The 19,548-nt window shown below is 33.9% G+C and overlaps 11 non-coding genes across 11 annotated transcripts; 8 read left to right on the forward strand and 3 right to left on the reverse strand.

Moving 5' to 3' along the window:
* Window positions 1-2,338: 2,338 nt before the first annotated feature.
* TRNAQ-UUG (transfer RNA glutamine (anticodon UUG)) lies at window positions 2,339-2,410 on the forward strand. The gene has a single exon. It is a non-coding gene; the product is annotated as a tRNA-Gln (tRNA).
* Window positions 2,411-4,409: 1,999 nt separating this feature from the next.
* TRNAQ-UUG (transfer RNA glutamine (anticodon UUG)) lies at window positions 4,410-4,481 on the forward strand. The gene has a single exon. It is a non-coding gene; the product is annotated as a tRNA-Gln (tRNA).
* An 826-nt stretch (window positions 4,482-5,307) lies between these two features.
* On the reverse strand, window positions 5,308-5,379 carry TRNAQ-CUG (transfer RNA glutamine (anticodon CUG)). Its single transcript has one exon. It is a non-coding gene; the product is annotated as a tRNA-Gln (tRNA).
* Window positions 5,380-6,482: 1,103 nt separating this feature from the next.
* TRNAQ-UUG (transfer RNA glutamine (anticodon UUG)) lies at window positions 6,483-6,554 on the forward strand. Its single transcript has one exon. It is a non-coding gene; the product is annotated as a tRNA-Gln (tRNA).
* An 826-nt stretch (window positions 6,555-7,380) lies between these two features.
* TRNAQ-CUG (transfer RNA glutamine (anticodon CUG)) lies at window positions 7,381-7,452 on the reverse strand. Its single transcript has one exon. It is a non-coding gene; the product is annotated as a tRNA-Gln (tRNA).
* Window positions 7,453-9,002: 1,550 nt separating this feature from the next.
* TRNAQ-UUG (transfer RNA glutamine (anticodon UUG)) lies at window positions 9,003-9,074 on the forward strand. The gene has a single exon. It is a non-coding gene; the product is annotated as a tRNA-Gln (tRNA).
* A 1,999-nt stretch (window positions 9,075-11,073) lies between these two features.
* Window positions 11,074-11,145, forward strand: TRNAQ-UUG (transfer RNA glutamine (anticodon UUG)). Its single transcript has one exon. It is a non-coding gene; the product is annotated as a tRNA-Gln (tRNA).
* Window positions 11,146-11,971: 826 nt separating this feature from the next.
* Window positions 11,972-12,043, reverse strand: TRNAQ-CUG (transfer RNA glutamine (anticodon CUG)). The gene has a single exon. It is a non-coding gene; the product is annotated as a tRNA-Gln (tRNA).
* A 1,550-nt stretch (window positions 12,044-13,593) lies between these two features.
* On the forward strand, window positions 13,594-13,665 carry TRNAQ-UUG (transfer RNA glutamine (anticodon UUG)). Its single transcript has one exon. It is a non-coding gene; the product is annotated as a tRNA-Gln (tRNA).
* A 2,445-nt stretch (window positions 13,666-16,110) lies between these two features.
* TRNAQ-UUG (transfer RNA glutamine (anticodon UUG)) lies at window positions 16,111-16,182 on the forward strand. Its single transcript has one exon. It is a non-coding gene; the product is annotated as a tRNA-Gln (tRNA).
* A 2,446-nt stretch (window positions 16,183-18,628) lies between these two features.
* On the forward strand, window positions 18,629-18,700 carry TRNAQ-UUG (transfer RNA glutamine (anticodon UUG)). Its single transcript has one exon. It is a non-coding gene; the product is annotated as a tRNA-Gln (tRNA).
* Window positions 18,701-19,548: the final 848 nt, after the last annotated feature.

Below are 19,548 nucleotides of genomic sequence, written 5' to 3' on the forward strand. Positions count from 1 at the left end.
TATTCGATGTGAGCAAATGATAGAACTTTTAGAAAACATGGAAATTAAATGGCTCAAAATAATGAGACATTTTGCGAGCTGACTCTGTTTTCTCAAACTCATCACAGGGGGCTGATGCAAGATATTACTTTCTTAAATCTTACTGTTATTGATAAGGGGAAGATGGAACTTTTTAATTGGAAATCCTTCATTAAAACAAAACTTGAGGAATCAAATTGTGTATTATGGGGACAGAAGATATGACGTTTTGAATAACAATCATGAAATTCAGACACACATATATTTACACTCTGATTTTCTAAAGTAAATCCATAACCATAAAGTAAAATCTTTCGAAAGACGTGTCAAAGGTAATAATCTGAATTTCTCTTTCAAAGAAATTCACAATTAAATGCACTGTGTAAGTCAAGCATGTTGTCATATAAGAAATCAGCAAAAATTAACTATCTCATTACTGGTCATATAGATGAGAGAGGAAATGAACCTAACGTTTAAATTGTGGATGGGAAACAACAGTTTTTAGTTTTCAGCTTCAATACATATGTTTATGAATAATTGATTTCTTTATATAGTCTTATCGCTATCTAGACGGATATAGCTATGTATACATAGATGCATACTTATACGTTGATAAGTATCAGTATAAAACATTGACGTTATGTTTTTCCAAGACCAAATTCTAAGAAATGGGTGAAATAGTAAATCTCATAATTCAAGCAGGTCCCACCGAGCTTGGACTTGGATCGCTGGATTCAGAGTCCAGAGTGCTAACCATTACACCATGGAACCCTCCCATACATGAGTCATTTTTCCATTGAGACAAAAGAGAGCGCATTAGTGCGGGGCATTTCTTACATTGATGAAACAATATCTCTGTTGAATGCTCATAGTGTAAAGAGCTATAATGTGATTTGATTCTGTTCAGATACATTCTCCTTAACAGTGTTAAATATGCAAACGTTTATCAGGATAGGCAAGTTATATCATAATGATCATCTTTGACTGTAACATATTAAAACATTTTACATTTGCAAACTAATACACCCATTTCTTTGTCTCTCAAATGGGCTGCGCCAAAGAGCAATGATTGGCACGTTGGACTTTGCATGCAAAGGTACCAGTCCAAATCTTGGGGGTACTATTTTATTACTCTTGACCTTTTCTATTTCTGTCACCTTTGTTTATTGATAGCTCAAATCCAACACCAGTAGGTTGAAAGAGACAATTATTGATTCCTTTCAAAACGTCCATCAGCTTGAACAAGTTACAGAAATACAAACATTATAATACGTTTACATCACATTCCTACACAAAATAGTGTGACATTAAGAAATCCTATCCTGTTTTTCTGAAATGCATTTCAGAGGCCTGATTCCCAGCATCCCTTTTTGAAGCTTTCTGCGCTATTGATAAGGCGAATTTAGCACATTTTGAAAGAGAAGTGTTCTTAAATCAAACCTAGAGAACCACAATGACGGTATCATTCAGATAGTACAAATGTTTTTTGTATATTAGTATGGAAATTGTGAAATAAAACGTTTTTCATGCTGATTTTCAACAGTCGATCTGCAATCGTGAAACATAAGCTTTTGCTTGGAGGCCTCACAGGTACTGATCTAATTTTCTCTTTTAAGATTATTCACAAATCATATGATATGCTTTGTATAAATCAACTATATTGTTAGATCAAAATTGAGTAAAAAGTGACTATCTCAATTTCATGACATATAGAAGAGTAAGGAGAAGAAGCTCATGTTTCAAATGTGGAGAGGCAACAACTTTTCATTATTTTCACCTCTACTAATTATATGCATTTTTATAATGTATGTGTTTATGTTGTCCTATAAATATACAGAGACATATAGCAAGATATAGGGAGATACATACGTGTAAAGTGGATATGTACAAGTTTATAAGTAAATGAGATGTTTTTCCAATTAATAATTCTAAGAACTGAATGGAAAAGAAAATCGTAAAGTTTAGATAAGTCCCACTGTGATTTGTACTCAGATCCCGGTTTTCAGAGTCTAGAGTGCTAAGCATGATACCATCAAACCACCTGTACCAGGTTGAGCTTTTCATTTTGAGAGAAGAGATTGCATTCACGGGGGAATCTTATATTTTATTGCAAAATCGTATCTCACATAAAAAGTACTGTTCAACAGAGTGATAGCGTTACTTGAGTCCTCTGGGCAACATCCTTCCCTAACATAGTTCAATATGCAAAAGTTGAACAGAATAGAAAAGTAATAACATTCTGTTGGTCTTTGACTGTAGAACATTAAAAACTTTGAAATGTTCACATTGCTGCAGCAATTTGCTCCCTTGTCACATGGGAGGTTCCATGGTGTAATGGTTAGCACTTTGGACTTTGAATCCAAGGATCCGAGTTCAAATCTCGGTGGGACCACTTTCATGACTGTTGATCAAATCTTTTTCTGTCAAGTGTATTCATAAATATCACAAATCTAACACGGGTAGAGTGAAACATTAATCTATTGATTGTATTCTGAAAGTCTATTCGATGTGAGCAAATGATAGAACTTTTAGAAAACATGGAAATTAAATGGCTCAAAATAATGAGACATTTTGCGAGCTGACTCTGTTTTCTCAAACTCATCACAGGGGGCTGATGCAAGATATTACTTTCTTAAATCTTACTGTTATTGATAAGGGGAAGATGGAACTTTTTAATTGGAAATCCTTCATTAAAACAAAACTTGAGGAATCAAATTGTGTATTATGGGGACAGAAGATATGACGTTTTGAATAACAATCATGAAATTCAGACACACATATATTTACACTCTGATTTTCTAAAGTAAATCCATAACCATAAAGTAAAATCTTTCGAAAGACGTGTCAAAGGTAATAATCTGAATTTCTCTTTCAAAGAAATTCACAATTAAATGCACTGTGTAAGTCAAGCATGTTGTCATATAAGAAATCAGCAAAAATTAACTATCTCATTACTGGTCATATAGATGAGAGAGGAAATGAACCTAACGTTTAAATTGTGGATGGGAAACAACAGTTTTTAGTTTTCAGCTTCAATACATATGTTTATGAATAATTGATTTCTTTATATAGTCTTATCGCTATCTAGACGGATATAGCTATGTATACATAGATGCATACTTATACGTTGATAAGTATCAGTATAAAACATTGACGTTATGTTTTTCCAAGACCAAATTCTAAGAAATGGGTGAAATAGTAAATCTCATAATTCAAGCAGGTCCCACCGAGCTTGGACTTGGATCGCTGGATTCAGAGTCCAGAGTGCTAACCATTACACCATGGAACCCTCCCATACATGAGTCATTTTTCCATTGAGACAAAAGAGAGCGCATTAGTGCGGGGCATTTCTTACATTGATGAAACAATATCTCTGTTGAATGCTCATAGTGTAAAGAGCTATAATGTGATTTGATTCTGTTCAGATACATTCTCCTTAACAGTGTTAAATATGCAAACATTTATCAGGATAGGCAAGTTATATCATAATGATCATCTTTGACTGTAACATATTAAAACATTTTACATTTGCAAACTAATACACCCATTTCTTTGTCTCTCACATGGGCTGCGCCAAAGAGCAATGATTGGCACGTTGGACTATGCATGCAAAGGTACCAGTCCAAATCTTGGGGGTACTATTTTATTACTCTTGACCTTTTCTATTTCTGTCACCTTTGTTTATTGATAGCTCAAATCCAACACCAGTAGGTTGAAAGAGACAATTATTGATTCCTTTCAAAACGTCCATCAGCTTGAACAAGTTACAGAAATACAAACATTATAATACGTTTACATCACATTCCTACACAAAATAGTGTGACATTACAACTTTTCATTATTTTCACCTCTACTTATTATATGCATTTTTGTAATGTATGTGTTTATGTTGTCCTATAAATATACAGAGACATATAGCAAGATATAGGGAGATACATACGTGTAAAGTGGATATGTACAAGTTTATAAGTAAATGAGATGTTTTTCCAATTAATAATTCTAAGAACTGAATGGAAAAGAAAATCGTAAAGTTTAGATAAGTCCCACTGTGATTTGTACTCAGATCCCGGTTTTCAGAGTCTAGAGTGCTAAGCATGATACCATCAAACCACCTGTACCAGGTTGAGCTTTTCATTTTGAGAGAAGAGATTGCATTCACGGGGGAATCTTATATTTTATTGCAAAATCGTATCTCACAGAAAAAGTACTGTTCAACAGAGTGATAGCGTTACTTGAGTCCTCTGGGCAACATCCTTCCCTAACATAGTTCAATATGCAAAAGTTGAACAGAATAGAAAAGTAATAACATTCTGTTGGTCTTTGACTGTAGAACATTAAAAACTTTGAAATGTTCACATTGCTGCAGCAATTTGCTCCCTTGTCACATGGGAGGTTCCATGGTGTAATGGTTAGCACTTTGGACTTTGAATCCAAGGATCCGAGTTCAAATCTCGGTGGGACCACTTTCATGACTGTTGATCAAATCTTTTTCTGTCAAGTGTATTCATAAATATCACAAATCTAACACGTGTAGAGTGAAACATTAATTTATTGATTGTATTCTGAAAGTCTATTCGATGTGAGCAAATGATAGAACTTTTAGAAAACATGGAAATTAAATGGCTCAAAATAATGAGACATTTTGCGAGCTGACTCTGTTTTCTCAAACTCATCACAGGGGGCTGATGCAAGATATTACTTTCTTAAATCTTACTGTTATTGATAAGGGGAAGATGGAACTTTTTAATTGGAAATCCTTCATTAAAACAAAACTTGAGGAATCAAATTGTGTATTATGGGGACAGAAGATATGACGTTTTGAATAACAATCGTGAAATTCAGACACACATATATTTACACTCTGATTTTCTAAAGTAAATCCATAACCATAAAGTAATATCTTTCGAAAGACGTGTCAAAGGTAATAATCTGAATTTCTCTTTCAAAGAAATTCACAATTAAATGCACTGTGTAAGTCAAGCATGTTGTCATATAAGAAATCAGCAAAAATTAACTATCTCATTACTGGTCATATAGATGAGAGAGGAAATGAACCTAACGTTTAAATTGTGGATGGGAAACAACAGTTTTTAGTTTTCAGCTTCAATACATATGTTTATGAATAATTGATTTCTTTATATAGTCTTATCGCTATCTAGACGGATATAGCTATGTATACATAGATGCATACTTATACGTTGATAAGTATCAGTATAAAAAATTGACGTTATGTTTTTCCAAGACCAAATTCTAAGAAATGGGTGAAATAGTAAATCTCATAATTCAAGCAGGTCCCACCGAGATTTGAACTCGGATCGCTGGATTCAGAGTCCAGAGTGCTAACCATTACACCATGGAACCCTCCCATACATTAGTCATTTTTCCATTGAGACAAAAGAGAGCGCATTAGTGCGGGGGCATTTCTTACATTGATGAAACGATATCTCTGTTGAATGCTCATAGTGTAAAGAGCTATAATGTGATTTGATTCTGTTCAGATACATTCTCCTTAACAGTGTTAAATATGCAAACGTTTATCAGGATAGGCAAGTTATATCATAATGATCATCTTTGACTGTAACATATTAAAACATTTTACATTTGCAAACTAATACACCCATTTCTTTGTCTCTCACATGGGCTGCGCCAAAGAGCAATGATTGGCACGTTGGACTATGCATGCAAAGGTACCAGTCCAAATCTTGGGGGTACTATTTTATTACTCTTGACCTTTTCTATTTCTGTCACCTTTGTTTATTGATAGCTCAAATCCAACACCAGTAGGTTGAAAGAGACAATTATTGATTCCTTTCAAAACGTCCATCAGCTTGAACAAGTTACAGAAATACAAACATTATAATACGTTTACATCACATTCCTACACAAAATAGTGTGACATTACAACTTTTCATTATTTTCACCTCTACTTATTATATGCATTTTTGTAATGTATGTGTTTATGTTGTCCTATAAATATACAGAGACATATAGCAAGATATAGGGAGATACATACGTGTAAAGTGGATATGTACAAGTTTATAAGTAAATGAGATGTTTTTCCAATTAATAATTCTAAGAACTGAATGGAAAAGAAAATCGTAAAGTTTAGATAAGTCCCACTGTGATTTGTACTCAGATCCCGGTTTTCAGAGTCTAGAGTGCTAAGCATGATACCATCAAACCACCTGTACCAGGTTGAGCTTTTCATTTTGAGAGAAGAGATTGCATTCACGGGGGAATCTTATATTTTATTGCAAAATCGTATCTCACAGAAAAAGTACTGTTCAACAGAGTGATAGCGTTACTTGAGTCCTCTGGGCAACATCCTTCCCTAACATAGTTCAATATGCAAAAGTTGAACAGAATAGAAAAGTAATAACATTCTGTTGGTCTTTGACTGTAGAACATTAAAAACTTTGAAATGTTCACATTGCTGCAGCAATTTGCTCCCTTGTCACATGGGAGGTTCCATGGTGTAATGGTTAGCACTTTGGACTTTGAATCCAAGGATCCGAGTTCAAATCTCGGTGGGACCACTTTCATGACTGTTGATCAAATCTTTTTCTGTCAAGTGTATTCATAAATATCACAAATCTAACACGTGTAGAGTGAAACATTAATTTATTGATTGTATTCTGAAAGTCTATTCGATGTGAGCAAATGATAGAACTTTTAGAAAACATGGAAATTAAATGGCTCAAAATAATGAGACATTTTGCGAGCTGACTCTGTTTTCTCAAACTCATCACAGGGGGCTGATGCAAGATATTACTTTCTTAAATCTTACTGTTATTGATAAGGGGAAGATGGAACTTTTTAATTGGAAATCCTTCATTAAAACAAAACTTGAGGAATCAAATTGTGTATTATGGGGACAGAAGATATGACGTTTTGAATAACAATCGTGAAATTCAGACACACATATATTTACACTCTGATTTTCTAAAGTAAATCCATAACCATAAAGTAATATCTTTCGAAAGACGTGTCAAAGGTAATAATCTGAATTTCTCTTTCAAAGAAATTCACAATTAAATGCACTGTGTAAGTCAAGCATGTTGTCATATAAGAAATCAGCAAAAATTAACTATCTCATTACTGGTCATATAGATGAGAGAGGAAATGAACCTAACGTTTAAATTGTGGATGGGAAACAACAGTTTTTAGTTTTCAGCTTCAATACATATGTTTATGAATAATTGATTTCTTTATATAGTCTTATCGCTATCTAGACGGATATAGCTATGTATACATAGATGCATACTTATACGTTGATAAGTATCAGTATAAAAAATTGACGTTATGTTTTTCCAAGACCAAATTCTAAGAAATGGGTGAAATAGTAAATCTCATAATTCAAGCAGGTCCCACCGAGATTTGAACTCGGATCGCTGGATTCAGAGTCCAGAGTGCTAACCATTACACCATGGAACCCTCCCATACATTAGTCATTTTTCCATTGAGACAAAAGAGAGCGCATTAGTGCGGGGGCATTTCTTACATTGATGAAACGATATCTCTGTTGAATGCTCATAGTGTAAAGAGCTATAATGTGATTTGATTCTGTTCAGATACATTCTCCTTAACAGTGTTAAATATGCAAACGTTTATCAGGATAGGCAAGTTATATCATAATGATCATCTTTGACTGTAACATATTAAAACATTTTACATTTGCAAACTAATACACCCATTTCTTTGTCTCTCACATGGGCTGCGCCAAAGAGCAATGATTGGCACGTTGGACTATGCATGCAAAGGTACCAGTCCAAATCTTGGGGGTACTATTTTATTACTCTTGACCTTTTCTATTTCTGTCACCTTTGTTTATTCATAGCTCAAATCCAACACCAGTAGGTTGAAAGAGACAATTATTGATTCCTTTCAAAACGTCCATCAGCTTGAACAAGTTACAGAAATACAAACATTATAATACGTTTACATCACATTCCTACACAAAATAGTGTGACATTAAGAAATCCTATCCTGTTTTTCTGAAATGCATTTCAGAGGCCTGATTCCCAGCATCCCTTTTTGAAGCTTTCTGCGCTATTGATAAGGCGAATTTAGCACATTTTGAAAGAGAAGTGTTCTTAAATCAAACCTAGAGAACCACAATGACGGTATCATTCAGATAGTACAAATGTTTTTTGTATATTAGTATGGAAATTGTGAAATAAAACGTTTTTCATGCTGATTTTCAACAGTCGATCTGCAATCGTGAAACATAAGCTTTTGCTTGGAGGCCTCACAGGTACTGATCTAATTTTCTCTTTTAAGATTATTCACAAATCATATGATATGCTTTGTATAAATCAACTATATTGTTAGATCAAAATTGAGTAAAAAGTGACTATCTCAATTTCATGACATATAGAAGAGTAAGGAGAAGAAGCTCATGTTTCAAATGTGGAGAGGCAACAACTTTTCATTATTTTCACCTCTACTAATTATATGCATTTTTGTAATGTATGTGTTTATGTTGTCCTATAAATATACAGAGACATATAGCAAGATATAGGGAGATACATACGTGTAAAGTGGATATGTACAAGTTTATAAGTAAATGAGATGTTTTTCCAATTAATAATTCTAAGAACTGAATGGAAAAGAAAATCGTAAAGTTTAGATAAGTCCCACTGTGATTTGTACTCAGATCCCGGTTTTCAGAGTCTAGAGTGCTAAGCATGATACCATCAAACCACCTGTACCAGGTTGAGCTTTTCATTTTGAGAGAAGAGATTGCATTCACGGGGGAATCTTATATTTTATTGCAAAATCGTATCTCACAGAAAAAGTACTGTTCAACAGAGTGATAGCGTTACTTGAGTCCTCTGGGCAACATCCTTCCCTAACATAGTTCAATATGCAAAAGTTGAACAGAATAGAAAAGTAATAACATTCTGTTGGTCTTTGACTGTAGAACATTAAAAACTTTGAAATGTTCACATTGCTGCAGCAATTTGCTCCCTTGTCACATGGGAGGTTCCATGGTGTAATGGTTAGCACTTTGGACTTTGAATCCAAGGATCCGAGTTCAAATCTCGGTGGGACCACTTTCATGACTGTTGATCAAATCTTTTTCTGTCAAGTGTATTCATAAATATCACAAATCTAACACGTGTAGAGTGAAACATTAATTTATTGATTGTATTCTGAAAGTCTATTCGATGTGAGCAAATGATAGAACTTTTAGAAAACATGGACATTAAATGGCTCAAAATAATGAGACATTTTGCGAGCTGACTCTGTTTTCTCAAACTCATCACAGGGGGCTGATGCAAGATATTACTTTCTTAAATCTTACTGTTATTGATAAGGGGAAGATGGAACTTTTTAATTGGAAATCCTTCATTAAAACAAAACTTGAGGAATCAAATTGTGTATTATGGGGACAGAAGATATGACGTTTTGAATAACAATCGTGAAATTCAGACACACATATATTTACACTCTGATTTTCTAAAGTAAATCCATAACCATAAAGTAATATCTTTCGAAAGACGTGTCAAAGGTAATAATCTGAATTTCTCTTTCAAAGAAATTCACAATTAAATGCACTGTGTAAGTCAAGCATGTTGTCATATAAGAAATCAGCAAAAATTAACTATCTCATTACTGGTCATATAGATGAGAGAGGAAATGAACCTAACGTTTAAATTGTGGATGGGAAACAACAGTTTTTAGTTTTCAGCTTCAATACATATGTTTATGAATAATTGATTTCTTTATATAGTCTTATCGCTATCTAGACGGATATAGCTATGTATACATAGATGCATACTTATACGTTGATAAGTATCAGTATAAAACATTGACGTTATGTTTTTCCAAGACCAAATTCTAAGAAATGGGTGAAATAGTAAATCTCATAATTCAAGCAGGTCCCACCGAGCTTGGACTTGGATCGCTGGATTCAGAGTCCAGAGTGCTAACCATTACACCATGGAACCCTCCCATACATGAGTCATTTTTCCATTGAGACAAAAGAGAGCGCATTAGTGCGGGGCATTTCTTACATTGATGAAACGATATCTCTGTTGAATGCTCATAGTGTAAAGAGCTATAATGTGATTTGATTCTGTTCAGATACATTCTCCTTAACAGTGTTAAATATGCAAACGTTTATCAGGATAGGCAAGTTATATCATAATGATCATCTTTGACTGTAACATATTAAAACATTTTACATTTGCAAACTAATACACCCATTTCTTTGTCTCTCACATGGGCTGCGCCAAAGAGCAATGATTGGCACGTTGGACTATGCATGCAAAGGTACCAGTCCAAATCTTGGGGGTACTATTTTATTACTCTTGACCTTTTCTATTTCTGTCACCTTTGTTTATTGATAGCTCAAATCCAACACCAGTAGGTTGAAAGAGACAATTATTGATTCCTTTCAAAACGTCCATCAGCTTGAACAAGTTACAGAAATACAAACATTATAATACGTTTACATCACATTCCTACACAAAATAGTGTGACATTACAACTTTTCATTATTTTCACCTCTACTTATTATATGCATTTTTGTAATGTATGTGTTTATGTTGTCCTATAAATATACAGAGACATATAGCAAGATATAGGGAGATACATACGTGTAAAGTGGATATGTACAAGTTTATAAGTAAATGAGATGTTTTTCCAATTAATAATTCTAAGAACTGAATGGAAAAGAAAATCGTAAAGTTTAGATAAGTCCCACTGTGATTTGTACTCAGATCCCGGTTTTCAGAGTCTAGAGTGCTAAGCATGATACCATCAAACCACCTGTACCAGGTTGAGCTTTTCATTTTGAGAGAAGAGATTGCATTCACGGGGGAATCTTATATTTTATTGCAAAATCGTATCTCACAGAAAAAGTACTGTTCAACAGAGTGATAGCGTTACTTGAGTCCTCTGGGCAACATCCTTCCCTAACATAGTTCAATATGCAAAAGTTGAACAGAATAGAAAAGTAATAACATTCTGTTGGTCTTTGACTGTAGAACATTAAAAACTTTGAAATGTTCACATTGCTGCAGCAATTTGCTCCCTTGTCACATGGGAGGTTCCATGGTGTAATGGTTAGCACTTTGGACTTTGAATCCAAGGATCCGAGTTCAAATCTCGGTGGGACCACTTTCATGACTGTTGATCAAATCTTTTTCTGTCAAGTGTATTCATAAATATCACAAATCTAACACGTGTAGAGTGAAACATTAATTTATTGATTGTATTCTGAAAGTCTATTCGATGTGAGCAAATGATAGAACTTTTAGAAAACATGGAAATTAAATGGCTCAAAATAATGAGACATTTTGCGAGCTGACTCTGTTTTCTCAAACTCATCACAGGGGGCTGATGCAAGATATTACTTTCTTAAATCTTACTGTTATTGATAAGGGGAAGATGGAACTTTTTAATTGGAAATCCTTCATTAAAACAAAACTTGAGGAATCAAATTGTGTATTATGGGGACAGAAGATATGACGTTTTGAATAACAATCGTGAAATTCAGACACACATATATTTACACTCTGATTTTCTAAAGTAAATCCATAACCATAAAGTAATATCTTTCGAAAGACGTGTCAAAGGTAATAATCTGAATTTCTCTTTCAAAGAAATTCACAATTAAATGCACTGTGTAAGTCAAGCATGTTGTCATATAAGAAATCAGCAAAAATTAACTATCTCATTACTGGTCATATAGATGAGAGAGGAAATGAACCTAACGTTTAAATTGTGGATGGGAAACAACAGTTTTTAGTTTTCAGCTTCAATACATATGTTTATGAATAATTGATTTCTTTATATAGTCTTATCGCTATCTAGACGGATATAGCTATGTATACATAGATGCATACTTATACGTTGATAAGTATCAGTATAAAAAATTGACGTTATGTTTTTCCAACACCAAATTCTAAGAAATGGGTGAAATAGTAAATCTCATAATTCAAGCAGGTCCCACCGAGATTTGAACTCGGATCGCTGGATTCAGAGTCCAGAGTGCTAACCATTACACCATGGAACCCTCCCATACATTAGTCATTTTTCCATTGAGACAAAAGAGAGCGCATTAGTGCGGGGGCATTTCTTACATTGATGAAACGATATCTCTGTTGAATGCTCATAGTGTAAAGAGCTATAATGTGATTTGATTCTGTTCAGATACATTCTCCTTAACAGTGTTAAATATGCAAACGTTTATCAGGATAGGCAAGTTATATCATAATGATCATCTTTGACTGTAACATATTAAAACATTTTACATTTGCAAACTAATACACCCATTTCTTTGTCTCTCACATGGGCTGCGCCAAAGAGCAATGATTGGCACGTTGGACTATGCATGCAAAGGTACCAGTCCAAATCTTGGGGGTACTATTTTATTACTCTTGACCTTTTCTATTTCTGTCACCTTTGTTTATTCATAGCTCAAATCCAACACCAGTAGGTTGAAAGAGACAATTATTGATTCCTTTCAAAACGTCCATCAGCTTGAACAAGTTACAGAAATACAAACATTATAATACGTTTACATCACATTCCTACACAAAATAGTGTGACATTAAGAAATCCTATCCTGTTTTTCTGAAATGCATTTCAGAGGCCTGATTCCCAGCATCCCTTTTTGAAGCTTTCTGCGCTATTGATAAGGCGAATTTAGCACATTTTGAAAGAGAAGTGTTCTTAAATCAAACCTAGAGAACCACAATGACGGTATCATTCAGATAGTACAAATGTTTTTTGTATATTAGTATGGAAATTGTGAAATAAAACGTTTTTCATGCTGATTTTCAACAGTCGATCTGCAATCGTGAAACATAAGCTTTTGCTTGGAGGCCTCACAGGTACTGATCTAATTTTCTCTTTTAAGATTATTCACAAATCATATGATATGCTTTGTATAAATCAACTATATTGTTAGATCAAAATTGAGTAAAAAGTGACTATCTCAATTTCATGACATATAGAAGAGTAAGGAGAAGAAGCTCATGTTTCAAATGTGGAGAGGCAACAACTTTTCATTATTTTCACCTCTACTAATTATATGCATTTTTATAATGTATGTGTTTATGTTGTCCTATAAATATACTGAGACATATAGCAAGATATAGGGAGATACATACGTGTAAAGTGGATATGTACAAGTTTATAAGTAAATGAGATGTTTTTCCAATTAATAATTCTAAGAACTGAATGGAAAAGAAAATCGTAAAGTTTAGATAAGTCCCACTGTGATTTGTACTCAGATCCCGGTTTTCAGAGTCTAGAGTGCTAAGCATGATACCATCAAACCACCTGTACCAGGTTGAGCTTTTCATTTTGAGAGAAGAGATTGCATTCACGGGGGAATCTTATATTTTATTGCAAAATCGTATCTCACATAAAAAGTACTGTTCAACAGAGTGATAGCGTTACTTGAGTCCTCTGGGCAACATCCTTCCCTAACATAGTTCAATATGCAAAAGTTGAACAGAATAGAAAAGTAATAACATTCTGTTGGTCTTTGACTGTAGAACATTAAAAACTTTGAAATGTTCACATTGCTGCAGCAATTTGCTCCCTTGTCACATGGGAGGTTCCATGGTGTAATGGTTAGCACTTTGGACTTTGAATCCAAGGATCCGAGTTCAAATCTCGGTGGGACCACTTTCATGACTGTTGATCAAATCTTTTTCTGTCAAGTGTATTCATAAATATCACAAATCTAACACGGGTAGAGTGAAACATTAATTTATTGATTGTATTCTGAAAGTCTATTCGATGTGAGCAAATGATAGAACTTTTAGAAAACATGGAAATTAAATGGCTCAAAATAATGAGACATTTTGCGAGCTGACTCTGTTTTCTCAAACTCATCACAGGGGGCTGATGCAAGATATTACTTTCTTAAATCTTACTGTTATTGATAAGGGGAAGATGGAACTTTTTAATTGGAAATCCTTCATTAAAACAAAACTTGAGGAATCAAATTGTGTATTATGGGGACAGAAGATATGACGTTTTGAATAACAATCGTGAAATTCAGACACACATATATTTACACTCTGATTTTCTAAAGTAAATCCATAACCATAAAGTAAAATCTTTCGAAAGACGTGTCAAAGGTAATAATCTGAATTTCTCTTTCAAAGAAATTCACAATTAAATGCACTGTGTAAGTCAAGCATGTTGTCATATAAGAAATCAGCAAAAATTAACTATCTCATTACTGGTCATATAGATGAGAGAGGAAATGAACCTAACGTTTAAATTGTGGATGGGAAACAACAGTTTTTAGTTTTCAGCTTCAATACATATGTTTATGAATAATTGATTTCTTTATATAGTCTTATCGCTATCTAGACGGATATAGCTATGTATACATAGATGCATACTTATACGTTGATAAGTATCAGTATAAAACATTGACGTTATGTTTTTCCAAGACCAAATTCTAAGAAATGGGTGAAATAGTAAATCTCATAATTCATACAGGTCCCACCGAGCTTGGACTTGGATCGCTGGATTCAGAGTCCAGAGTGCTAACCATTACACCATGGAACCCTCCCATACATGAGTCATTTTTCCATTGAGACAAAAGAGAGCGCATTAGTGCGGGGCATTTCTTACATTGATGAAACGATATCTCTGTTGAATGCTCATAGTGTAAAGAGCTATAATGTGATTTGATTCTGTTCAGATACATTCTCCTTAACAGTGTTAAATATGCAAACGTTTATCAGGATAGGCAAGTTATATCATAATGATCATCTTTGACTGTAACATATTAAAACATTTTACATTTCCAAACTAATACACCCATTTCTTTGTCTCTCAAATGGGCTGCGCCAAAGAGCAATGATTGGCACGTTGGACTTTGCATGCAAAGGTACCAGCCAAATCTTGGGGGTACTATTTTATTACTCTTGACCTTTTCTATTTCTGTCACCTTTGTTTATTGATAGCTCAAATCCAACACCAGTAGGTTGAAAGAGACAATTATTGATTCCTTTCAAAACGTCCATCAGCTTGAACAAGTTACAGAAATACAAACATTATAATACGTTTACATCACATTCCTACACAAAATAGTGTGACATTAAGAAATCCTATCCTGTTTTTCTGAAATGCATTTCAGAGGCCTGATTCCCAGCATCCCTTTTTGAAGCTTTCTGCGCTATTGATAAGGCGAATTTAGCACATTTTGAAAGAGAAGTGTTCTTAAATCAAACCTAGAGAACCACAATGACGGTATCATTCAGATAGTACAAATGTTTTTTGTATATTAGTATGGAAATTGTGAAATAAAACGTTTTTCATGCTGATTTTCAACAGTCGATCTGCAATCGTGAAACATAAGCTTTTGCTTGGAGGCCTCACAGGTACTGATCTAATTTTCTCTTTTAAGATTATTCACAAATCATATGATATGCTTTGTATAAATCAACTATATTGTTAGATCAAAATTGAGTAAAAAGTGACTATCTCAATTTCATGACATATAGAAGAGTAAGGAGAAGAAGCTCATGTTTCAAATGTGGAGAGGCAACAACTTTTCATTATTTTCACCTCTACTAATTATATGCATTTTTATAATGTATGTGTTTATGTTGTCCTATAAATATACAGAGACATATAGCAAGATATAGGGAGATACATACGTGTAAAGTGGATATGTACAAGTTTATAAGTAAATGAGATGTTTTTCCAATTAATAATTCTAAGAACTGAATGGAAAAGAAAATCGTAAAGTTTAGATAAGTCCCACTGTGATTTGTACTCAGATCCCGGTTTTCAGAGTCTAGAGTGCTAAGCATGATACCATCAAATCACCTGTACCAGGTTGAGCTTTTCATTTTGAGAGAAGAGATTGCATTCACGGGGGAATCTTATATTTTATTGCAAAATCGTATCTCACATAAAAAGTACTGTTCAACAGAGTGATAGCGTTACTTGAGTCCTCTGGGCAACATCCTTCCCTAACATAGTTCAATATGCAAAAGTTGAACAGAATAGAAAAGTAATAACATTCTGTTGGTCTTTGACTGTAGAACATTAAAAACTTTGAAATGTACACATTGCTGCAGCAATTTGCTCCCTTGTCACGTGGGAGGTTCCATGGTGTAATGGTTAGCACTTTGGACGTTGAATCCAAGGATCCAAGTTCAAATCTCGGTGGGACCACTTTCATGACTGTTGATCAAATCTTTTTCTGTCAAGTGTATTCATAAATATCACAAATCTAACACGGGTAGAGTGAAACATTAATTTATTGATTGTATTCTGAAAGTCTATTCGATGTGAGCAAATGATAGAACTTTTAGAAAACATGGAAATTAAATGGCTCAAAATAATGAGACATTTTGCGAGCTGACTCTGTTTTCTCAAACTCATCACAGGGGGCTGATGCAAGATATTACTTTCTTAAATCTTACTGTTATTGATAAGGGGAAGATGGAACTTTTTAATTGGAAATCCTTCATTAAAACAAAACTTGAGGAATCAAATTGTGTATTATGGGGACAGAAGATATGACGTTTTGAATAACAATCGTGAAATTCAGACACACATATATTTACACTCTGATTTTCTAAAGTAAATCCATAACCATAAAGTAAAATCTTTCGAAAGACGTGTCAAAGGTAATAATCTGAATTTCTCTTTCAAAGAAATTCACAATTAAATGCACTGTGTAAGTCAAGCATGTTGTCATATAAGAAATCAGCAAAAATTAACTATCTCATTACTGGTCATATAGATGAGAGAGGAAATGAACCTAACGTTTAAATTGTGGATGGGAAACAACAGTTTTTAGTTTTCAGCTTCAATACATATGTTTATGAATAATTGATTTCTTTATATAGTCTTATCGCTATCTAGACGGATATAGCTATGTATACATAGATGCATACTTATACGTTGATAAGTATCAGTATAAAACATTGACGTTATGTTTTTCCAAGACCAAATTCTAAGAAATGGGTGAAATAGTAAATCTCATAATTCATACAGGTCCCACCGAGCTTGGACTTGGATCGCTGGATTCAGAGTCCAGAGTGCTAACCATTACACCATGGAACCCTCCCATACATGAGTCATTTTTCCATTGAGACAAAAGAGAGCGCATTAGTGCGGGGCATTTCTTACATTGATGAAACGATATCTCTGTTGAATGCTCATAGTGTAAAGAGCTATAATGTGATTTGATTCTGTTCAGATACATTCTCCTTAACAGTGTTAAATATGCAAACGTTTATCAGGATAGGCAAGTTATATCATAATGATCATCTTTGACTGTAACATATTAAAACATTTTACATTTCCAAACTAATACACCCATTTCTTTGTCTCTCAAATGGGCTGCGCCAAAGAGCAATGATTGGCACGTTGGACTTTGCATGCAAAGGTACCAGTCCAAATCTTGGGGGTACTATTTTATTACTCTTGACCTTTTCTATTTCTGTCACCTTTGTTTATTGATAGCTCAAATCCAACACCAGTAGGTTGAAAGAGACAATTATTGATTCCTTTCAAAACGTCCATCAGCTTGAACAAGTTACAGAAATACAAACATTATAATACGTTTACATCACATTCCTACACAAAATAGTGTGACATTAAGAAATCCTATCCTGTTTTTCTGAAATGCATTTCAGAGGCCTGATTCCCAGCATCCCTTTTTGAAGCTTTCTGCGCTATTGATAAGGCGAATTTAGCACATTTTGAAAGAGAAGTGTTCTTAAATCAAACCTAGAGAACCACAATGACGGTATCATTCAGATAGTACAAATGTTTTTTGTATATTAGTATGGAAATTGTGAAATAAAACGTTTTTCATGCTGATTTTCAACAGTCGATCTGCAATCGTGAAACATAAGCTTTTGCTTGGAGGCCTCACAGGTACTGATCTAATTTTCTCTTTTAAGATTATTCACAAATCATATGATATGCTTTGTATAAATCAACTATATTGTTAGATCAAAATTGAGTAAAAAGTGACTATCTCAATTTCATGACATATAGAAGAGTAAGGAGAAGAAGCTCATGTTTCAAATGTGGAGAGGCAACAACTTTTCATTATTTTCACCTCTACTAATTATATGCATTTTTGTAATGTATGTGTTTATGTTGTCCTATAAATATACAGAGACATATAGCAAGATATAGGGAGATACATACGTGTAAAGTGGATATGTACAAGTTTATAAGTAAATGAGATGTTTTTCCAATTAATAATTCTAAGAACTGAATGGAAAAGAAAATCGTAAAGTTTAGATAAGTCCCACTGTGATTTGTACTCAGATCCCGGTTTTCAGAGTCTAGAGTGCTAAGCATGATACCATCAAACCACCTGTACCAGGTTGAGCTTTTCATTTTGAGAGAAGAGATTGCATTCACGGGGGAATCTTATATTTTATTGCAAAATCGTATCTCACAGAAAAAGTACTGTTCAACAGAGTGATAGCGTTACTTGAGTCCTCTGGGCAACATCCTTCCCTAACATAGTTCAATATGCAAAAGTTGAACAGAATAGAAAAGTAATAACATTCTGTTGGTCTTTGACTGTAGAACATTAAAAACTTTGAAATGTTCACATTGCTGCAGCAATTTGCTTCCTTGTCACATGGGAGGTTCCATGGTGTAATGGTTAGCACTTTGGACTTTGAATCCAAGGATCCGAGTTCAAATCTCGGTGGGACCACTTTCATGACTGTTGATCAAATCTTTTTCTGTCAAGTGTATTCATAAATATCACAAATCTAACACGTGTAGAGTGAAACATTAATTTATTGATTGTATTCTGAAAGTCTATTCGATGTGAGCAAATGATAGAACTTTTAGAAAACATGGAAATTAAATGGCTCAAAATAATGAGACATTTTGCGAGCTGACTCTGTTTTCTCAAACTCATCACAGGGGGCTGATGCAAGATATTACTTTCTTAAATCTTACTGTTATTGATAAGGGGAAGATGGAACTTTTTAATTGGAAATCCTTCATTAAAACAAAACTTGAGGAATCAAATTGTGTATTATGGGGACAGAAGATATGACGTTTTGAATAACAATCGTGAAATTCAGACACACATATATTTACACTCTGATTTTCTAAAGTAAATCCATAACCATAAAGTAAAATCTTTCGAAAGACGTGTCAAAGGTAATAATCTGAATTTCTCTTTCAAAGAAATTCACAATTAAATGCACTGTGTAAGTCAAGCATGTTGTCATATAAGAAATCAGCAAAAATTAACTATCTCATTACTGGTCATATAGATGAGAGAGGAAATGAACCTAACGTTTAAATTGTGGATGGGAAACAACAGTTTTTAGTTTTCAGCTTCAATACATATGTTTATGAATAATTGATTTCTTTATATAGTCTTATCGCTATCTAGACGGATATAGCTATGTATACATAGATGCATACTTATACGTTGATAAGTATCAGTATAAAACATTGACGTTATGTTTTTCCAAGACCAAATTCTAAGAAATGGGTGAAATAGTAAATCTCATAATTCAAGCAGGTCCCACCGAGCTTGGACTT

Source organism: Lissotriton helveticus, chromosome 4_1, assembly GCF_964261635.1.
Source record: "Lissotriton helveticus chromosome 4_1, aLisHel1.1, whole genome shotgun sequence".
NCBI classification, from domain to species: Eukaryota; Metazoa; Chordata; class Amphibia; order Caudata; family Salamandridae; genus Lissotriton; species Lissotriton helveticus.